We start from the raw sequence: 23,500 nt of genomic DNA, 5'->3' as shown, positions 1-23,500 counted from the left end.
GCCTGCCTCACCCTTGCTTTGTTTTCCTCTGGGCCTCCACACAAGCCAGCCTCTCCTTGCACTGGGCCTCCAGCTAGTGAGGCCCACACCATGCGCCACGCGCCCTGGTCCCGTTGACAGTGTCATACCACTGTGGATGTATTCTTTGTCCAGTATTGATCTGGATCCTGTCTGTCTTTGCAGACGCTCTGTAAGCTCTTTGAGCACAGGAAACATACGCCTCTCCCTGCGGTAGTCCAGCAATTCAGGGTGCCTTGTAGATGTTTAGTAAATAATTGTTGAATACGTGAATGAAAAACGTGGTTCCTCTGCTACACTAATACTGATATTAAGTGATATTCTTTGGATTTCAGTCAACCAAGAAAGTTACGTGAAAAAAAAAAAGGCCTTTCTGATGTGATTTGGCTTCTAACTTACACAATGTAAAAAATGATCTTTATGTCTTCTGTGGTATTTCTCAGTCTTCCTCTTGGCCAAAAGTGAAGAAACCTCATACCTGTTAAAGATTGTCTCCCACTCGCCAGCGTGGGATTCCAGAGAGGAGCAAAAGTATCTGATTCCTGGCACAAGCAAGTACTTTTTTTGTATATAGCGAAACAAAATTTTAAACTAAGGTACGGGAATTTCCTGCCATGTTCCACTGCTTGTATTTTACTCATCTTGCTGACAGCCATTGAAATGTAGCAGTTCCAGTATTTATCCTGCATGTCAGGTGTTCTGTTTATTTTGATTTTTTTTTCCTATATGAAGCTCATGTTAAACTTGCCATTTTAGGGGTGAGCTGTATGGAAAGATCCTCTACTGTGTTGTTTCAAGTATAAAATACGATCTTATTTGAAGTCAATCAGGAAATAATCTATACAGGAAATAATCTATAATCTAATAATAATCAGGAAAACATCTAATTACAGACATTTTATGACTGCCTTCCAACACTTTATACAGAAACACAAAGAATTGTAACAGCTTATAATTCTTTGTGTTTCTGTTTAAAGTGTTGGAAGGCAGTCATAAAATGTCTGTAATTAGATTTTTATAATTTTAGGAGTACAATCTTTGAATTTTAAAATTATAATCAATTGCTGATGGGTGGTTGGTATACTACTACTTTAACCTACACCATTGTACTACGTTGTATCTCTGTACTGCCTTAAGGATATCTCTATATTGCTTTAACCTATACTACTTTATTTCTCTCTTTGTATTAAAATCAACTCTGGATTTGAAGACCTAATGGAAATTTACCAATTTACATTATGTTTTCCTAATCCCCTGCTTTCATGACCTGAAACCTAGGTTCTTTCCTTGAATTTGAAAGTTTTATTAACTGTACATTAGTCTCTAGTTGTTTGGTTTTTTGCAGTTTGTTTCCAGAGCCTGAGGGGGTTTGCTGAGTTGCTTTGAATTGTATAACATTTCATACCAGATGAATGCGGAGCTAGTTGTTCCTAGTTATGTTTCAAGTTTATTTATTGCTATAGTCTAATATTCAGGGAGGGGTTGATTAAATGCATAGCTAATGTACATTTACAGTAATGAGTAGATGTCATTTCCTTACTTAGTTACTTGCGGGTTTCGCTTTTTAAAATAAGCCTCAGCCAAAAAACATCGACTCCAGAATAAATTTATCTTTCAAGGACAATTCTATTTGCTAGAAATAGGAAATTGCCTAATAACGTCCTCACTTTTGGAGACATTATCGTACAAATCCAGAAGATAAGTTTGTGAATCACATTTAATAATACTGAACATCATACTGATAACTAAAAGTAATTTTGGTTTCCTGTTCAGAAACCACACATTTGAAGTGTTAGAGAACTTTGTAACGTTCCATGATTTTAAAAAAACTACTTATCTTTAGTTTATTTCAGATATTATTGTAAGTCATCTTCATTAGGAATGTGAAGAATTGGTTTAGTCCCCATTCTCTAGTTTCCTTCTCAATAATTTGAAAATATCACTTAAGTACTATTTTTTTGCTGTAACTCTTTCATAATATTAGAAAGCATGCAGTAGCTAAGATGTAATTCCCTTCAGAAAATTTTGTATCGGGCTTGTAGGAAACTTTGAAATTATACACAGTAACCTTAGACTCTGAAATCTCGAATCACCTTACAAATGTCTGTGATGTAAAAAATGAAGGCTGCAGCTTTCCCAACCTTATTAGTGTAATTACTCTCGTGACAATTGTATTTCGAGAGGCAGAAGGAGTGGGATGGGACCAGGCTGCATCCTAAAAGCAATGAAGTGAGTTTCCAGCTTCCTCTGTGGTCTTTGGGCATTTGTTGGGTCAAGTGGGAAAGGATGGGTGAGGGACAGAGGGAAGAGACATGATGCATTTGGGGTGTTTCTTTAGTGATGAGAATGAGCCTCCTACAACAAAGTGGATGCCTAGTGCCGTGGTTCACACCTTTCCCCAGCTCTGAGTCTGGTAGTGGGAGCTTCCCTGGGTTCACACCCCCCACAAACTCAAGTCCCAGTAATCGTGCTGCCCATCACACACACTCGCCCACAGCACAGCCCCTCTTGGACTCTCATTTTCCAACCATTTTGCCCCTTTTCCCCTCATCCCCCCCTAAGCTGCCCCACCATGGAAGCTGTCATTCGACATGTAGTTTGCTTTGCCTCCTACAGTTTGAATGAAGCCATACATAAAAACCGTATAGTGGTCTCAGACACACACACACAGACTTGTGTTTATACATAGTCGTTTCTGCTTTGGCACCCTTGTGGATTCCGTGTTGAGAATGTTCTCCAAGAGGCATGTTTGCGGTGAAATGATGAGTCAACAGCGAAGATACTCCTTTAAGAATGTTCTTAACATGAAAACCCAAACCCACTTTGTGTTTTTTCTTAGCCTCTCTCTTTCTCTCTCTCTCATGCACACCCAGATTGTTTTTCTTTTTCGTTTCTTTTCTTTTCTATTTTTTTTTTTTGCAGAGTTAGAGTTAAATGTGTCACTGTGATCACTACAAAGAAAAGCCATCAGGTTCTTTCCCTGTAGGAACAATTTCACTTGACATCCTGTCTCCTTTCTGGCTGTTCTCTGGGAAGGATGGATGTCCTCTTATCATATCCATACTCCTGTTGCCACTGCATGCTTCTCAGTAATGATCTACCCACGACTGGCTGGTTCTTTGTGTGTATCTGGGGGGTCCCCCGAGAGGCTGGCTCTTTGTGGTTTGTGTGTATTTGGGGGGGTCCCCCGAATGGCTGGCTCTTTGTGGTTTGTGTGTATTTGGGGGGTCCCCCTGAGTGGCTGGCTCTTTGTGGTTTGTGTGTATTTGGGGGGTCCCCCGAGTGGCTGGCTCTTTGTGGCTTGTGTGTATTGGGGGGATCCCATGAGTAGTATTTTATTGTTTGTGTGTATTTGGGGGGGGCGCTCCCACACTGCTTTGGGGCACCGCCCTGGAGGTTTGGTGCATTTGTCTTGGAACACTGATTTAGATGCTTTCCGTCCCATTGTGGGTTTCATGGACATTGATCCGCCGACGCTATAATGTAAGAACAGACAAGACCTTTGAGATGGGGAATCCGAGCCCTCCTCAGGCTGTGGGCTGGCCGTGTCCCTGGCCAGGACGGACCCCTGAAGTCATGCCCACTGTCATCATGGTGTTTATTTCCTCCTTGCAAATCCACAGGGCTCTCAATTTGAAATAATCACTCTACCTTTTATGTCTCTCTTTTCAGCAGATACTGTAGGGGTCATTTTCCTTTTTCCAGCTAAACCTACCGAAAAAGAGGCTGGGATAAAGAAATGGAGCTTTACCATTGATGAGGGTTCTGAAGGTGCGGCAAACCCAAGGTTTTAGACCTAGGGTATGTTTGCTGTTGTGTCTTCAAGTTCTGCACTATAATAATCAGAGCTTTCTTTCACGAGGGGAAAACTGTAGAGATTAGAAATCTGCGTTAATTCAGTTCTCTGCAACAAGTATTTATTACCCATTTATTAGGTGCTTGTGCTAAAGGAATAAGGGCTTAAAAAGGGAATCTTTTTTTTTTTTTTTTTGATTCTATGACAAGGGCCAGACGCACAGTATTTGGCAGAACATCATTCTTTAACAAATTGAAGTTTTCTCAATTAGGGTCTTTCAGGCCAACTGGGAGCCCAGGGTCATTTTCTTTTTTATTCCCATTTGTACAAATTATCATATTTGAGGAGTTTGGGGCATTTACTATGACAATGTCTCCAGCGTCAGAAAGACAGTATGATAAAATTGTACTTTGCAGGCTCTTTTTCTTTCCTGATTGCAAAGATAGGTAGAACAAGAAGGTATAAAGGTATAAAAAGGTATAAAGCATCGTGTAAATACCGTTAGTCCTCCTCCCCTAGAACTAATGACAAAGTTCTGTCATCTTTCTTTTCAGTTTTGTGTATGCACATCTATACACACAGACACAGAAAACATACATATCCATATATAAATATGAACTTCTTTTATTTGCGATCTTGCTGCCTTTAGTTCCTGTCAGATTTTGCCTTTTCCATCCTAAGCTTATACCCTGAAGTTTTTCTTCACGACAAAATAATAGTCTTCGAAAATCAAGAATTTTAAGGGCGTCATAATGTCTTATTACGTAATTTATTGAACCTTTCCCCAACTCTCCTGGCTTCACAAATTTCTAACTAAGGTTGGTAGGAATATATTGATAAAGGACACGTGTGTTGTGTGGGTCTCTTGATATTTTCACAGAAAACGAAATTGCTAGAAACGCAAACACCAATTCAGAGAGTGTAAAACTGTTGAGACTATATTCATCCTCACATACGCTCCCAAGCATCCAGGGAGCATATGTGCAATAACATAACCCATAAGCACGAGTCCCCGTTTTCCAAGTTTCAGCCTCATCCTGTCGTTGTGTTTGCCACATTGATAGATTACAAACAGCATTTTCCCTCTGTTTTCCTTTTAATTCTTGATCCCTAAGGAGGCTGGACATTTTTCACGTGGATATGAATTTATCATGGTTTCCTCGTTCATCGCTTGATGTTTTTTAATTAGGATGTTGACGGCGCCCTCCGCCTTGCCATCCCTCTCCTTCTTAGCCAGTTGCTTAGATACCCTTCTCTGTTCTCAGATCATGGTTCATAATCACATATTTCCTTTGAATTACTTTGTGGCCCCCGCCTTGTTTTCCACTCTGGATTCTTCTCCAGCGCAGCCTTTGTTGCATGTTGCTGCAGGTAACGCTGCTGGGCTTGGTCATGTCTGGTGCCCAGATTGCACAGATAATCGGAGAAGAAATACCAGATTTTGGACCATTTTTCCCATAACATAGAGTCTTGGGAACTCTGTGGTCCTCCAAGTGAACACAGTAACGAGGGGTGGGTGTCAGGATTTCAGAGGTAGCTTTGTAGCTTTCATCCAAGTGCATTGCGTTGCAAGCCAAGCGTGATTTTGACTGCTCAGCTACCACTATCCTCTTTTGACGGTGAGAAAGAGGAGGACCAGGGATTGAATTGTTGCAGGTATTGGTAATCGTGCTTCGCTGTTCCCCCAAGCTCAACAGGATGTCTGTGTCCCGTTCGTTGTTCTTCTCTGGGGATCTTGTTCATGAGAGAGCGACAACCAGAAATGTGGTCGTCTGGGCATGAAGGCTCTCTCCCCATCTCCCCACCCTGGGTCGCAGGTTCCGTGGAAGCAGAGACCGTCCGCCTGAACTGCAAATACTTGGCCCGCGATGGGCTCTGTTCCTGGGCCAGTGCAGCTCTGGCCCCCGTGGTTTGGCTGGTTGAAAACTCTAGCTCGGAAATGATTTCCCCTCTGGTTCTTGCAGCCATTGCTTTGCTGTGGCTATTCAAAGACCAAAGCCATCCTGGGTCTTATTTTTGTTTTTTTAGGTGAAACCCATTTATCCTCCCCCAGCCACCCATCACGTGCTTGGGATGTTTTGTTTGTCCTCAGTGTCCAAAGGTTCCATGAAACAGTCTGTTTTCACTTACCATTTGGACATCTGTTCAATGTGGAGACACATGTCCTTTGCTTCTGAATCGATGTCTCGTTTGCATCCTGGGTAATTTATCCCCTACATGCTTTGTCTTTCTCCCCTCGTCTGGAATATCCACTGGCTGAATACTGGACCCCTGCTTGTTGATATCCCCATTTTCATATCTTTTCTCCCCTGTGGTCAATCACTTGGCCTCTTTGCTCCATCTTCCTTTGACCTGTCCTCAACCCCATCTTCCCAGCATTCTGCTGAGTTGTCTGACATACGATGCATTTCTCCAAAGTTCTCATTTGTTTTCTAGATGCACTTTTCGCAAAGCATCCTTGGTTGATTGGTTAGTTGGTCGATGGTTGGGTTTTTTTTGTGTGGGTTTTTTTTTGGTCCTTTTGTCCTAGTCCTTTCTGTTAGAGATCCCCTTCAGACGTGTCATGGTTCTTAGCTTCTGTTCATAGTCAAAAGGGAGGCTGTGCCACACTGAGCCCGTTCCGCTGCTTACTGGTAGGTGCAGCTTGTTGGATGGCTGGCTGTCATATCCGTGCTCTCCGGATGTCAATATCTGTGGTCTGAGGCCATCCACGTACCTCAGAGAGGAATCCTATCTTGCAGAGAATTGGGACCCACACATGAGGAGGCCCGTGGCTCTGGGGGGGGCAGGGTGGCTCACCCCATCTCACATCCCGTCTTCCTTGACACACGCTCAGGTTGCCACCTATTCTGGATGCCTCTTCCAACATGGAGTTGCCACTGCCCAAAAACCTGTGGGATTTCCTCATTCTGCTCTTGTCTGCTCTCTGTCTTTGTGCAAGTGGGTTAATAGATTGTAAAGATTTCCTCAGTGGAAGTGGTGTCTAGAGATCACTGATGTATCGTATGAGATGCATCCGCCATTTTGCCCTTGCAGCCCTCGTTGGCTCTCAGCCTCTCTGTAGAACACAGTATTCTTAGCCCTCCTGTTTGACGAGAAAATTGACACTGAGGATTTTGGAAATTTCCCCAGAATCGCACAGGTCATGTGTTATAGCTGAGGCTGGACCCTCTGTAGTCCTTCTCTTAACTTCATGGTTGCTAATTTAGGCTGTGACACCCATTAGAGATGTGGGGCATTGCCGATGATCCATCTTTTTTATTTTATTTTTTTAAAGAAGATGTTGGGAGTAGGAGTTTATTAATTAATTAATTTACTTTTGCTGTGTTGGGTCTTCGTTTCTGCGCGAGGGCTTTCTCTAGTTGCGGCGAGCGGGGGCCACTCTTCATCGCGGCGCGCGGGCCTCTCACTGTCGCGGCCTCTCTTGCTGCGGAGCACAGGCTCCAGACGCGCAGGCTCAGTAGTTGTGGCTCACGGGCCCAGTTGCTCCGTGGCATGTGGGATCCTCCCAGACCGGGGCTCGAACCCCGTGTCCCCTGCATTGGCAGGCAGATTCTCAACCACTGCGCCACCAGGGAAGCCCCATCATTTTTGACCTATAAGAACGGCTATTTCAAATGTGTCTCCCTAACTCTGTGATAACAAGATCTTGTCCCATTTCTCAATCATTAAAGCTTTTCTTTTCCATTGCAAACAAACATTGAACTCTAAGGATCCAAAAAGCATTAAAAAAAAAGGCAGGGGTGTCCCTCCGTTGAATAAGATAGAAATCCTAAGCTGAAGAGCTAACCACAGTTAGGCTGAAACACATTGCTGTGAATTTACTTGTTATTTGATCTATCGTGCAGATGCAGTGGTTATCAGAGGAGATAATCCATTTGTGCGTTGGGCAAGCAAATTCATCTTCTTTTCCTGTAATCCATTTTCATGTAAAGGAAACACATTTTTCAGAGCTGCTGCTTGACTTTTCTGCATTCCTCGGGAGTTGCATTTTTATTTGGAAAAATAAGCACACTGCTGTCAAATCCCTTCCGCATGCATGTGTGACCTCTGTTGGCAGGGTCCTCAAGTAGTTCCCTGACAGGGGCAAACTCGAAGGATTCAGGCAGAACGGGGAAGTGGAGGTTCAGACAATACTGCTTACGTTCTGTCAATTCAGTCAAGAGAGTCTCTCTTATGAGCACTTTCAGGCAGGGGAAGGACTGAATTTACAGGTTTCCCTGTTGGTTGAATTCATAAATGTTCACTTTAAACACTGTAATGTTTCTAAATGATGTCAGAAAAAAAAGGTCTTGTACGTAATGATGAAATAACCAAACCCCAACATTAAAGGTTTACCACAGCATGCAGGAATATTGGTAGGTGGAGGAAAATTTAGAGTTCAAAGTATTTTAATGTTATATTCCAAATTGGAGCTTGGATAGAAAAAGCGTCATTATGTACAAAGAAACTTGCATGTACGCTTTCTGGTAGTTTCGTCAAGTTATTCCTGAGTATAAACTGGTCAGGAACGTAGCACAGAACTGAAGAATTACTCTGTAACTTAACAGAAATAATCATTTACGTGATAACTTACGGCTCGTCCAAGGTTACACCTATCTGTTAAGAGTCATGACATGTCCACAAATCAATGTGTGCAAATATTTTCTCAGTTCCCCACTGTCCTAGGAGTTGAGTTGGTTGTGGAGGGCATGAGACGAATGGTCTCCTGGCCCCCTGCAGTTCTAGAACAGCAGGAAAACCAGCCATTAAATTGGATGCTAACCTTTTCCTTTCTTTTCTCATTTCCTCCCCGAAGTCCCCCTTCCCTAGGTTCTTCCCTTCCTTTCTGTATTCACTTTCTGTGACTGCGGTAATAATTGCCACACACTTTGTAAAAAATCACCACAACATAGATTTATTATCTTAGGGTTCTGGAAGTGAGAAGTCCAAAGTGGGTTTCCCTGGGCTAAAACCAAGATGGCAGCAGGGCCAGTTCCTTCTGGAGACTGTAGGGCAGAATGGTTTCCTTGCCGTCTGCACCTTCTAGAGGTGCCTGCATTCCTTAACCTCCTGGCTGCTTTCCTCTATCTTCCAAGCCAGCAGAACTAGCTTCTTCCAGTTTCTCCCCGTCTTCACATTGGGCTCACATTGGGCTCACATTGGGCTCACATTGGGCCCACCTGGCTAATCCAGGACCATCTTCCCATGTCAGGGGCCTTAACTTAATCACACCTGCAAAGTCCCTTTTGCCGCTTAAGTTTTGCCACTTAAGGTAAGATAGTCACAAGCTCTGAGGATTAGGACGTGGGCATCTTTGGGGGGTCGGGACTCAGTCCACCACGATGCCCGTTGTTCTATCTGCTTTGAGGTTGCTCCGTCCAGACAGTGTATCCTGGGCCTTTATGAGATGCCATGGGCTGTGCTGAGCCTCGTACCATGTAGCATACAGATGCAGCTGAATACCTATTTGCAGGTGGTATGAAAAAAAGAAAAGAATTTGACATAGTGATGAATACCACAGATTTTTTTCCACATGTGGGATATGGAAATACATTTGCAAACCACATCTCCTAGCCTGAGATCTCTCTAGCTTTGGATAGGAAAGCATTTGGCTTAAGATTTATAGCCACTGTACTCATTTTCTCTTGTTTCACAACAGACAGTGGCTTTAAGGAAGCTCTGTAAGTTATCTCCCAGCCTCTGCGGGTCGGGAGTCCAGGCCAGGGATAGGTGCTCCCTCTACTTAGCCTGTCACCAGACTAACATCTCTTCTGAAGCTCAGGATCCCTTTCCAACTTCAGTGGGTGCTGGAAGAATTCAGTTTCTTGCAGTTGGGGTCTGAGTTCCCCGTCTCCTTGCTGGCTGTCAGTCTCGGGCAGCCTTCAGCTCCTAGAGGTCACCCACCGCTCCTGGGTACATGGCCCCTGCAGGCGGTTCTCATCATAGCTATTCACTTCTCCTTTGATACCAGCTGGGCACACCTCTCGTGACTTCGGAGAGACTTCTGGGCTCCGTACCTTTTAAGGGCTCACCTGATTAGGTCAGGCCCACCCAAGGTTATCTCTCTGTTGAATGAACTCTGGGTCAACCGATCAGTGCCCTGATTACAGGAATGACACCCATCCTATTCACAGGTCCTGCCCCTGCACCCCTCAAGGAGAAGAGATTATACAAGGTGTGTATAACAGGGGGGCAAGAATATTGCTGGTGTTCTTAGAATTCTGCCTGTCATACCCACATTTCTCTGGCTTGAGTTTGTGGACCTTATCTCCTTGGAGACAGCTGTACTCTGTGCAAACGACTTTCTTTCCCTTTGCAACCACTGTTTCTTGAATCCCATAGTGTGAGTGTGTCTGTGGCATGCTCTTGGGGTCTCCATCCATCACCATTTGCTGAGATTCCCAGTGGCCGTCAATCAAGGTCTCTCCTGGTGGGGTTCAGGGAGAAGGCTGGACGGCTCCTGGACCCACATGGCACTCCCTCTTTTTTTTTTTCAATCTCAGGGCTGGAGCATCCCTGCCCTGCTCCAAATGGGGAGAAGGCACCTCTCCCAAGTCTGAAATCCGGGCTGGGATTGAATCCAAACATCTGGATGTCCTTTTCCTGCACCGTCTTCCAGGGCCTCCCCCATGCAAATCCATCACGTACACTGTTGTCTGTGGGTTCTTGACTCTTGGTCCCCATCCTTCGACAGTCAGCAGACATCAGCGTATATAATAAATTACTTACAGGGCAAAAGTTAAGAAATGCAGGGTAGGCTGTGATCATAATAGGGGTACGCACATAAAACTGTGGCTTTAGAGAAAGATTTGAATTGAGACGGGGACGTGGTTATAAATACTTGGGAAAGAACTATGTCTCAAGATAGGCTAGCATCTCTTTGACTTGATCCACTGAGAGTTTGCCATGTATAGAGGGGGTTTTATATAATGCTGACGTTTGATTTCGGGGGTCTTCTTCACATTGGAGTTAGTTTTTTTTTTAAAGATTTTTTTTTGACGTGGACCATTTTTAAAGTCCTTACTGAATTTGTTACAATATTGCTCCTGTTTTACATTTTGGTTTTTTGGCCGCAAGGCATGTGGGATCTTAGCTCCCCGAACAGGGATGGAACCCGCACCCCCTGCATTGGAAGGCGAAGCCTTAACCACTGGACCGCCAGAGAAGTCCCTGGAGTTAGTTGTTTTAAGTAGATAACTCATGAACCTGGAGATAATCCCTCTGAGATCACCCAAATGTTTACGTATTTACATACACAGGAGCCATGCTTCTTCCCTTTCGATTATGTGATGAGGCATTGTACTGAACCTAACGATTTTCTTGCTGACAATTACTGTGTTGCAATGAGTTTGCACGATATACTTGTAATCAGCATTAAATGCAAGGCTTGCTATTTCAGTGTCTATGTATCTCCGTTGTTATTGGAAGTGGTATCATTTAAAGTGGTTTCTAAGTGCACAACCTTGTTACTGTTTTTCTGTGTATGAGAATGATATGCACCTCTGCCCTCAGGAGGGAACTAGACACCTCCGCTCTCCCAGGCCAACTCCTTACCATTTTGGTGCCTCACTTGGCTTTTTTCTTCCTACTCCTGCCCGCCCCCCCCCCCGCAACCCCCATCATGTTAGCTCTAAGGATTGTCATTTACATTGTTGGTTGACTTCAGCTCTTTTGGACCTTATGGTGTAGAGGACCTCTCTATCACCAAAGGTAGGATGCTTGTGGACTGTGGATGAGTACCAAGAGGGCTGCACACAGAATGGGTGTAGGAAGCTCAGGGCTTGGGGTCCAGTTCCTTTGTGTCAGGTGTGGAGACAGGATCCCTATCACGGAAACTCAGAAGTGAGCCCAGGAGGCTGTTCAGGTGTTGGCCTTAGAGGCCGGCAGTCAGGCGTGGGGATGGCGTGTTAGCAGTGGGGTTCTGTGTGACTGACCTATAGATGGTGCTTCCGCTTTCTGACAGCATGTTGTTTCTCCAACTCTGCAGTCTGATTTCTTCCATTTGTTCACTGAAACACCAGTCTTGGGACTCAGCAACCTCCTAATTACCAATTCCAGAGCTGTTTTCTCGTGGACTTTATACAATTTGATAATTTTGACTAGATCTTAATGCTTCAAAGCATAGTTTGTATTTAAGAAATAAATGGGTACACAAAACAGAAGTTAAAGTCATCCATTATATCATTGGTTTGAGTTTGTAATATGGAAGTAGGTGGAAGTCTTCTCATCTTCCAAAATACCCATCCAGAAATAATCTTTTATTAACATTTTGATGTTATTTCCAGTAACTCCAGTAATTCTAACTTTTCTAATAATTGTTTATTCCAGTTTTTTTTTAAAATATTAAAAAAATTTATTCGTGGGGCTTCCCTGGTGGCACAGTGGTTGAGAGTCTGCCTGCCGATGCAGGGGACACGGGTTCGTGCCCCGTTCCGGGAAGATCCCACATGCCGCGGAGCGGCTGGGCCCCTGAGCCGTGGCCGCTGAGCCTGCGCGTCCGGAGCCTGTGCTCCGCAACAGGAGAAGCCACAACAGTGAGAGGCCCGCGTACCGCAAAAAAAAAAAAAAAAAATTTTACTCGTATCTTTGTCTGTCATGTTGTACAAATACAATGTATATGTATATTTTTAAAACATACAAAATATTTTTCTTTGTAAATATCTTTACTGATTGCATTTCCAAGCTTATCTTTTGTTTCTTTACATATAAACGATACTTATTTTAGGGTCTTTGATAATTACACTCTCTGTAATTTATGAGGGTCTGTTTCACTTGCTCTTTGTTTTGTTTGGTTTTTATTCACGGTACTTGTTTGCTTGTGTGTTTTGTGAATTTTCCAAACTATTGAGTTTCTCGTTTTTCTTGAAAATGTATTGATTTGGATACTTCGAGGCTAGATTTTTAGTTTGATTTCCACAGAAAATATTTTTATTTTTTTCAGAATCTTGGGAGAACTTCAATCAAGGTCATTTTATTTCAATTTTTTGTATCTCATTTAAAAAAATCTTTATGGAAATATCAGCTCTTTATAGATGCCCATTAGGCATCTTCCATATTGGTCTTTTAGGGCCCAAGGAACCTCCTGTGACACAGACTTCCATACCTAGTGTAAATCCAAGGAGATACCTGTAGAGACCATGTGGCAGATACAGGTGACTTGAGCCAGCATTGTGGACCCACCTGTGATTCCACAAGGCCCTTGGGAGATGGAAAATGAATCCTGGAAAACTCCATGTCGTGTAGCAGACAGTTGTTTCTGTGTATTTCCTGTGGGTCGGTATTTTCTTTTCATCATGGGAGTTTCCTAGAAAGACAGTAATTTTATTTTATTAAAAAAATCCTTTCAACATTCAGCCTCCCTGAAGAGCCCATAAATAAATGTCATAGGCAGCTTCATGTTGGAATTTGAGTGGTCGTTTTCTGCATTGTCTCTGTGTGATTTTGCTGTAAGTTCTCCTCTGCAGTTACCGGTGAGGGGCCTCGTGCTGTAACTTCACCCACATGCAGTGCCTTCTGCAGATGTGTTCTATCGCTGCTGGATCCTTTTGAAGACAAGCTCACAAGACTATGAGAAGTGCTCGCCGGGTTGGACCCAGGCTGGCTCATATCATGTCTTCATTTTGCCATCACAGCCATACATCGTCTGTTCTTATTCTCTGGAGGGGAAGGGGATTGGCAGCTGTTGGGGATAAAGAAATATTTCTCTACCCTTGTAGGTTCTTCAGGCTGGTCTAAGAACTGAATGGACATGAGACAGCTGAACAGGAGAAAATCACCCAAAAGTTGAATAACACGTATCCATGGGAGAGACCCAGGAAAACTGAGTCACTAAAATGGCCCAAACCCTCACCTCAAATACAACCTTTACTTAAAGACAAAAGAAGTTGTTGAGGGCAGTGCTTTGGGACTTCACAGGGGAGGAAGGCAATTCATACGGAGACAGAAACACAAAAGTTTGGTAAATAAATGTTTGCCGGACCAGGCAGAGGTAATGGGACACAGGGAGGACTCTGATCTCCAGGCCCTGCCGAGTTTCTCCCAGCCCGCCTGGTCCACAGTCTTTGCTGACATGTGTGGTGATGCCCTGTTCCTGGAACAGGCCCTCTATGTAAGTTTTCTTAGGCAGTTAGGGAGAAGATCAAAGTTTCTTCCCGGGTCTTTTGGGCTGGGATTGTTTTCAGCTGGAGATACAGTCTGCCTGCCAGAGAGATATTTGGGGGTGGCAAGGTTTGCTCCCCGAAACAGGGCCTCCGTAGACCCGCAAGGCCATGCTCAGTAGCCCTGAATAGGAGGCGGAGTTGCTAGTGTGGAGCTGACATGTAGAGCAGAAATATTAGACTGTATTGTTCCTTCAAGCCCATGAGAGCTCTCTGCCAGAGTAACTGAGTCATAGCTGATCTGACCTACAACCTGACAGGTATGTAACCAGCATCTCGCGAGGCGGGGCAGGCACACACCTGCACTGATTTTCATCAAAATGATGATAAGTGGCATCTGGCTTTCTGTAGATGCTAAACAGCCAGGATGCTACACCAAGGGCTGTGATTCTGTAGTCTGTATGATATGTCGCGGGAAAGGGAGGTTGATTTTGTGTAAAATTCAAACTTGACAAGGGCTCCAACTCTGCTGGTCCAAGCGTCTGCCGCAGCCAGCCTGGTCGGCATGGTATCCGATAGAAAAACAGATCCAGTCTCAGTAATGAGCGACTTTTACTCAACAGATTTATTGCAAAGGGCGAGACAGATTGTTGCAAGATGGAAAACACACTGACCATACGGTCTGCAAGAGTTTCAAAGGTTAAGCAAAAAAAAAAAAAAAAAAATATATATATATATATATATATATATATATATATATTTTAACAGAGAGAAGTGAGCCAGGCTGGAAAGAACCAGGTGTGGTGAAGTGGATGAAAGGGTGGCCTGATTGGACAGTAGATCAGAGAATGGTTTACCTGGAGGCCAGTCTTTCCTCAGGAGGGGCTGCCTGCAGGCTCAGGCTGAGGGTGGGACTTGGAGGAAGGAGAGAAGCTGAACCCAAGTTTGGTTCACAAACATCGTGTTTCAGTTGATCAGTGGGGACAAACCGTTCAGTGAATCAGCCATGAGACAAAGGATGGGAATTCTGAGGTTCTGTGTCTGGCCTGGCTGTAGGCAGGCATGGGAGGCGTCCATGAAGCCTTACAGGGAAAGGAGGTCATTGTAGTCAGCCCTTTTCCAAAACACAGATGGTGTGGGTATTTCTTAGCTGTCTCTTGTTTCCCAAGATCACAGGGCTCGGGTGAGATTCAGTGTTGTCAGCGGTATGACGTCCACCTACCAAGTTCTTCTTACATTCTTGTTGTTGAGATGCAAGGGAGAAACCATTCAGTGGTCACCCCAAGAGAATGTACATGTAGGCATATCTTCATCACGTGACCTGCACAGGCAGTGCTGTTGGCCAAGCCTTGGCAGCAGAGCGAAACTGGACGGTTAAGAGATACTTGAGAAGGGATGCCAAGACTTGTTTGGGAGTTCCTGTTTCCAGTGAGAAGCTCCTTCTGCGAATATGGGAACTAAATTCCCGCTGGTGCAGAAACCATGAATGTGTTACCGAGTTCAAGGTCCTACTGCTCGCCACACAACAGACCAGTGAATCGAGAGACAAGTTGTTGGGACAAGGAATAGCCACTTTATTCAGAAAGCCAGCAGACCGAGAAGATGGTGGACTCGTGTCCCAAAGAACCATCTCACTCGGGTTTGGGTGCTGGTTTCTTTTATAGAAGAAAGAGGGGGCAGTGAGGAGGTAAATCTGAAAATCTCCTGGTTCTGGCCAGACTGCAAAGGGGATGTGTTCGTTTCTTCCTTCCTGCAGCCATAGACAGGTGGGCCTGGTCGGGATGTTTCCTGTGAGCTAAGCAAAGGTATTTTAGCTTCATGCTCATTACCTGGAAGGCAGGGGGCCCAGAGATGGGCCATTAGGTATAATTTAAGGTATAGGCAACATCCTTTTAGTGATGAACTTGTAGCAAAAGCAGTAGAATTACAGAGATTAAAGTAGAAGAAACAGATCCAACATGGAGTTAGATTTGTTCTTCCCTCTTACAGATGGAAGGTAAATGAATGGAGTTTCCATCTCCTGGACCCTCTGCTCACATCCCTGACCCGGAGATGGTGCCTTGAAGATCGTGAGAACGCCTGTTGCTTTAACCTTGAAACAAACCGAGTTGGGAAGTTCACGGGAGCTACCCGCTTCTGTTGGATATTCTCTCAATACACATTTCCACGTACTTGTTTTTAAAAACTGTTGTTGCTGGGTAATTTCCATTGATTATAATGATTTTCCGGTGAAGCTTTGCAAGAGAAGGTTTAGCAAGGGTTATAAATGGGACTAATTAGTGAGATGCAAACTGCTTTTACGGCTGTTTCAAAACTTCCAGATGACCCGTAATTAAATTATGTTGCCAAATTATTTGTTAATTATCATCTTCCTGTCAAGTTTATTTCATCAACAGACCCCATCCACCATCTAGTAGGCAAAGAAAGAGGCGTCCTGTGAATAGGTGCCTTGGAGAACACTGGTCTGGTTGGGTTTCTTTCCTATGGCGTATGCTTTTATTTTTGTCTTTCTGCTTCAGTATATCTTTAGATGTTGAGTTTGCTTATGGACTGATGGAGTCTCCTGGCTGGGAAGGATTATACTAGTCACTTTGTTCAAATTCCCTGCTTCTCGCTGAAGTAATCCCTCTGCAGTATCCCCAACAGATGGGGTTTTGTGCATCTCCGATAGATGCGATCTGACAGGCTGATCATTTTGTGGTCTGGCAGCTGTTAAAAGGTCGTGGTCCTTATTTTGGACAAAGTCCTAGCTCTCGCCTCTGAGACAGCCACTAAATTCTTTCTCTCTTTTGCAGACAAGCCACTCAAATAAATTGAAAGGCAGGTGCCTTTTGCGCCCTGGGTGAAGTGTTCCTGATTCTGGAGACATCACATACACAACATGGTCTTTGCACCCCTGGGCATCCTGTTTGCTCTCACCTCATAGCCAGGTTGTCCCCCGTACTTATTAGCAGCCATGTGAACTGAAAAATATTATTCCCACTGTGGTCTAATGTGTGAAGTGTCCAGTGTAAATTCTCTTCCTGCTCACCAAAACATCTCCATATTAATGGGTACCAAGCAGTATGAACTTTAGCCTTCATGACTTTAAGTCACTCCATGGCTCACCTGCCTAATGCTTAATTTCTCATCCATTAAAATCTCCCTCGCAGGAGTGGCAATCACGCCACATCTTAATGTCAGCGTCCTGGTGCCAGTGATTATGGTTCTTAAATAAGTGGGTTATGGGTCTTGCCATTGAATTTAATTTTGCTGATCTTCCTCTTGTGTTCCATTTACCAAGGTCTTTCTGAGACTTTATTCTCTTCCAAAGCACAAACTCTCCCCCACGTGCTGGATAAATATTCTTGTAGTTCATCCATACACATCATTGGTATAAATTATTGAATAGAGCCAAGTTGTAGAGCATATTCTCAAAAACCTTTCGCATTTTCTACAACTCTCTGGCAAATCAGCACTCCTTTGGACCATCTGTTTATCCAGCTACAAGTCATAGGTACTGTCACGTGAGATTTTTGGATCCTGGGCTAGAATTACGGTTCATTCTGTGGCTGATATTATCAGGAGTTGGAGGTCTGGTGGCTTGATTGTAAAGGATGGGGTGGTGTGCTTTGTTCCTAGTGAGTTCATGATGGTGCCAGGGATTACCACGTGCCTTCCACAGTGCACACAAACCATCTATAGAAATACTCTTTCAAGAATCTCGCAGCAGATACGTCTTGAGGTAACCAGCCTCAAGTTTATCATACCTTCCTTTTTTAAATTGGAGGATCGTTGATTTACAACATTGTGTTATTTTCAGGTGTATAGCAAAGTGATTCAGTTATACGTATATGCATCTGTTCTTTTTCAGATTCTTTTCCCTTCTAGGTTATTACAAAATATTGAGTATAGCTCCCTGTGCTATACAGTAGGTCCTTGTTGTTTAGCTATTTTACATATACTAGTGTGTATATGTTCATCCCAAACTCCTAATTTATCCCTCCCCCCCTTTCCCCTTTGGTAACCATGAGTTTGTTTTCTATGTCTGTGAGTCTCTTGCGGTTCTGAAAATAAGTTCATGTGCATCATTTTTTCAATTCCACATATAAGCGATGTCATATGATGTTTGTCTTTCTCTGACTTCACTTAGTATGATCATCTCTAGGTCCATCCGTGATGCTGCAAATGGCATTATTTATTCTTTTTTATGGCTGAGCAGTATTCCATTGTGTATATATATATATATATATATATATGTATGTATATATGTATGTATGTATCACATCTTCTTTATCCATTCCGCTGTCGACGGACATTTAGGTTGCTTCCATGTATTGGCTATTGTAAAGAGTGCTGTGGTGAACACTGGGGTGCATGTATCTTTTCAGATTACAGTTTTCCTCTGGGTATATGCCCAGGAGTGGTATTGCTAAATCATCATATCTTCATTTTTTTACTTAAAAAATTCTCTGGTTGTTTATGAATGAGACCATCACCCTGCATGCCCCTCTAGTTAGTATGTGCATGTCTCTGGGTATTTACCTAATGCATACAGCTACTCTATGATGATAGTACCGTTTTAATAAATAAGGAGCTGCAGTTATTAGCTATTTAATTATGTAGAATTATATTCTGTTAAGTATCATGATGTTGCTGCTTGACCATGGACCTTCTGGGTTTATTCTTGCTACCGCTATCGGTCAGCAAGTGATAACGAGCTTGAAACTCATGCAGATTCCACGTCTGAGGATCGTTGCCGATAGCGTGTCTGCTTTGTACGAGATGCTTTTCAGTGAGGACACCCCAGTGGAATGGAGCACAAAGAACAAAGCTGTATGTGGGGAAAGATGCCTTCAGCTGTGATACCCAGAGTTATTTTCAAACTAACCTTTAACCCAGAGACCGTTATTATCACGAAGGGTCCTGTATTATCTAGATTTTCACTGTTTACTCTCAGGATGAAGAATGCTCCGCTAAATAGTGGACCTGAAGATAACCTTTTCCTGCAGGCACATCTTCCGTTCAGCCCGGGGGGTTCTTTGTGAACTTTGTATCCCGAAGACTGGATCTACTTATATAGTTATGGCAAAACTGCTTTTCAGCTGAAGGCAGTTTGAATTACTGCCTAGTAATCCTATTAATTGATTGACAAAGCCTGTAGATACCATTTATCCAAAAGGTACTACATGTGGAAGACAATGAACGTGCTTAAATTCTTTTATGGATCCTTTGACATATTTATTATCATTATGGACGTTTTAGGGGCTATGCCTGATCATTTTTTTCAGTTTCATGATGGTTTATTACAGATGTGGAATATAGCTCCCTGTGCTCTGCAGTAGGACCTTGTTGTTTATCCATTCTGTACATACTAGTTTTCATCTGCAAACCCCAAACTCCAACTCCATCCCCCCATCTCCCCTCCCCCTTGGCAACCCCAAGTCTGTTCTCTGTGTCTGTGAGCCTGTATCTGATAGGCTCATTTGTGTCATATTTTAGATTTCACATATAAGTGATATCATATGGTGTTTGTCTTTCTGTACGTCTGATCATTTTAGCAGCTGCACATCGTATGCTACTTGACATCTAATGTATGTATAGCTATGTGTATACATAGTTTATACATACATATCTACGTATATATGTGTGTTTATACATATATATCTTTAATGATGGACATTGAGTGTTAAAGAATAGCCCACACTGAATTGCATAATATTTACCCCTGGAAAACATCACACCCCCTTGTTTACCTGGCCTCTGGCGCGAGCCACTCTGTCCGTATAGATGTTACCTGCCGTAGCTTTAATTAGGTTCAGTTCCCTCTGGCTTCACGGGCTTTGCTGTGGGGTCCACACTTCCTCTTTCACAGAGCTTGGGATCTGAGCCCTGGTGAGGGTCACAGGATTTCGCTCTGCTTTGCAGCCTGGCTGCTGGCTTGTTGGGTCTTTGAGGAAAGCTTCTTGTTCTCTCTCCTGCCCTAGATTTGCTGGACCCGTGTTCCCATCCTGACCGGGGGGCAGGGACAGGTGTGACTGCCCGTGGCCAAAGCTCAGAGTGCCTGGTCGGGGGGTGCCTGTCCTTTTCCTGCCCCACCCTAGCCGTGGCGTAAGACCACTCAGTGGACCAGTGAAGACTGGTAGGGATACGTTGAAGGGTTGGGTGCAGACTGCTGTCTGCCTGTACCGTCTCGAGTTCCTGATCTTCTGTACCCACCGGCCCCCATGAAGCCGTTAAACGCAGCTTTCCATTTCAGCTGGTTCCCCCCACTTTTTCCCATTCTCTCCATCGGGGATGAAAGCACCCAAGGGTCTCATCTTGGGAGGAGGCGTCACCACAGCCTGGACTCAGGTTCGTGTCAGTTTCCTTGCATCCTCAGCTTTCTGATGGGTTTGAAAAATGATGATTTCAACGGAGAGTGTCCTGTTGCTGGTGTGAAGGTAAAACGCGGCAGCCGCTGTGGAAAATAGTCTGATACTTCCTCAGTTAGTTAAACATAGAATTTCCATATCCACTCCACTCCTAGGTGTCTGCCCAGAAGTGAAAGCAGGTGTTCAAACGAAAACCTCTGTATCAGTGCTCACTGCAGCACTTAGTTAAAATATCCCTAAAGTGGAAGCAACACAGATGTCCGTTGACAGATGGATAAAGAAACGTGGCATGGCCCTGTGCAGTGGAATAGTGCTCAGCTGTGAAAAGGGATGAACCACTGACACAGGCTACGGTGTGGATGAGCCTTGAAAACTGATGCTCAGTGAGAAAAGCCCGACACAAAAGGCCGCATACTGTATGATTCCATCTATGGAAAATATCCAGAATCTTCAGATCCGTAGAGAAAGCAAGTTGGCGGCTGCCAAGGGCAGGTGGGACGAGAAAATGGCGCGTGAGTAGTAGATGGGTGCAGGGTTTTCTTTTAGGCGATGAAAGCATTCTGGAACTAGACACAGGCGATGGTTGCATTCCATTGTGAAGGTACCGAAAGCCTGAGCCGTACACTTTTCACTGGTCTGTGTGGTGGATTTGATGGTATGTGAATTTCTCCACGATTAAGAAAGTCATTATGACTTTGAGGCTTTGTGCTTTATCTTGTCAACGTGAGCATTTGGGGGGTCCCTTTGGCTTTCTACCTCTTAACTGGCAGTGCTTTTTTCACATCCTGTAACTTCTGCTTCTTTAAACATTTTCAACTACGTACCAGTCTCCTGAGTGGACAGGGGCTCAGTGTCAGCATTTGCATTCTGGGGTGTCGTCGAAGGGTATTTGGGATCCGATGGCAAAGAGCCAGACAGTGCAGATCCGGGGAACCAAATTCAGACCCAGAGCCTAGAGGTCTGGAGCTGGGGAAACTGGCGTGAACGGGAAGGTCATGGGGAGATGAACAGAGGGGTGCGTGGGGTGATCCCTGAACACCAAGCGCCATCTGCAGGCTGCATGAGCACCGTGGGAGGGATGGCGCTCTGTTCCTGTACTACCAACTCTTATATTTTTATTTATTTATTTATTGGCTGTGCCACACGTCATGCGGGATCTTGGTTCCCCGACCAGGAATTGATCCTGCGCCCCCTGCAGTGGAAGCTTGGAGTCTTAACCACTGGGCTGCTAGGGAAGTCCCTAAATTTTATACATGCATTCTGCTTAACCAAAGACATTTATTGGACTTCTTTCCATTTGTTTCTTTTAACCATCTTGAGACACGGAGGATGGTTTCAGAGAAAGCAAAGCGACACATGCTTAGCTCGGTTGGAGTTTGCATCTTCCTCTGCCTTGGTTTGTTTCTGAACTCTTTCTTCCAAGAGGAAGAGGCTGGGAAGATTCCCATTCCAATGTGCTTTCACTTTTGCCTGGAACCAGTGAGGTGGATACAACAGGGGAGCAGGGTGCCACTCTAATGGGGAATGAGGGGGCTGTGCCTGCTTCCCCAGACCCCGGCCCTGGGAAGGCTGACTCCTTGGGGGGAAAGATGGAGGGCAGGGTCTGGCGCTGGTCAGGGGACCAGGCTGTAAGCCCTGCCGACACCCAAGCACACAGGGCTGTGTGCTGGAGAGTCCCATTGTCTCATTGTACATGTCAGGCCAGCTCACAGTTCCCTGAGGCCTTGGGGCGAGTTCGCTGCAGACTCACAGCCAAGGACATGGTCACTCCCTCACTTTGGACAAATTTAACCCTGCATCTTCCTCTGGCTGGATTTCATACCTGGGAGAATGTTCTGATGGTGATGAGGCCATGCGTTTCAGCTGTGCACCATCTTAACGACCAAAGCAATTTTTTTAGAAAAATGCCTTTGCATTCTGCTTATAGTAAGTGCCCTATGCACTTATTTATAATCTCTAAAAGAACATCAGTGATTCTGTGAGTGCTGGGGAGGGAGTACCCTATCCTCCCTGTAAAGATGGCCAGGCTGATCATTTCTATGAAATTCCTTCAATGCAGAGGGTCAACTAGCTTGCTGAAGTGTGAGCCTCGGAGTAACAGCTGACCATCCCGTTAGTGGGGATGTCCTACTTGTTTTGAGCCATCTTTGTCTTGTGCCCTAATCTGGTTGTTAAATTGGTCAAGCTTGGCCCAGATCCTAGCAGCTAAAATAATGTTCTTCCTTCTCGTCTCAAGTCACAGCCCTCCTGAGCGGTCCTCACCCCCGTCACAAAAGCTTTAGTATCACAGGGAGAACAACCCCAGAGGCGTTCTGATATTTATAGCACAGGTGACAATGTCAGGATGTAAAGAAGCGGTTCATGTCTTTTCCAAAGCCCTCACTTTCTCTTCTGCTCCACACTTTCTACTTCGTATTCTGTCTTTCTCCTCATGCATTTTCATTCTGTCCGATTGCCTATAATGTAGGCCCATTCCTTCATACTGCATGTTAGAAATTTGGGTGAATAAGTTCATTTATATCTTTTTTTAAAATTAGATTCCACATGTAAGTGATATCATGCGATATTAGTCTTTCACTGTCTGACTTCACTCAGTATGATCATCTCTGGGTCCATCCATGTTGCTGCTGATGGGGGGAGGGATAGATCAGGAGCTTGGGATGAACACACACACACTACTGTAGATAAGATATATAACCAGCAGTATATCCCTGTGTGTGTCCAGCACAGGGAACTCTACTCAGTCCTCTGCGATAACCTACATGAGAAAAGAATCTAAAAAAGAATGAATATACATATATGTATCACTGAATCACTTTGCTGTACACCTGAAACTCACACAACTTTGTAAATCAACTATAGTTCCACTAAAATTAAAATTTGAAAAAAGAGAAATTCACGTGAGATTGGCGTACTGTGTTTTGGCCAGGCGATGCAGGAATATCCCAAATCTGTCTTGACGCAGGCTCTGCTCCTCCCCGTGAGGGCCCTGAGAAAACTCTGTGCAGACAGGACCTCTGTAGACACAGCAACACTGTCGGCTCCAGCCCTGAACCCCAAAGAACTCTAGCCAGAGGGACTGGACTCTGCATAAGCCAGACGGCCTGCCGTCACTTCCTCACCTGGAGGAAGGGGTGAGGGAGCTCTCTGGGGCCTCTTGTATAAGGACACTAATCCCATCCGTGAGGGCTCCACCCTCATCATGACCTCATCACTTCCCAAAGGCTCCACCTCCAAATAGCATCGCATTGGGA

General features: G+C 44.3%; 1 protein-coding gene across 7 annotated transcripts in view; it reads left to right on the top strand.

Moving 5' to 3' along the window:
• Positions 1-23,500, top strand: part of STS (steroid sulfatase) — a 344,330-nt gene that overhangs the window by 59,461 nt on the left and 261,369 nt on the right. The gene's annotated exons all lie outside the window — the stretch shown is intronic.

Source organism: Delphinapterus leucas, chromosome X (assembly GCF_059928025.1).
Source record: "Delphinapterus leucas isolate spDelLeu-1000000601 "Yukka" chromosome X, BTC_Dleu_Yukka2, whole genome shotgun sequence".
Lineage (NCBI taxonomy): Eukaryota > Metazoa > Chordata > Mammalia > Artiodactyla > Monodontidae > Delphinapterus > Delphinapterus leucas.
The sequence above is the reverse complement of the archived record's forward strand: the minus strand, read 5'-3'. Positions and strand labels throughout refer to the sequence as shown.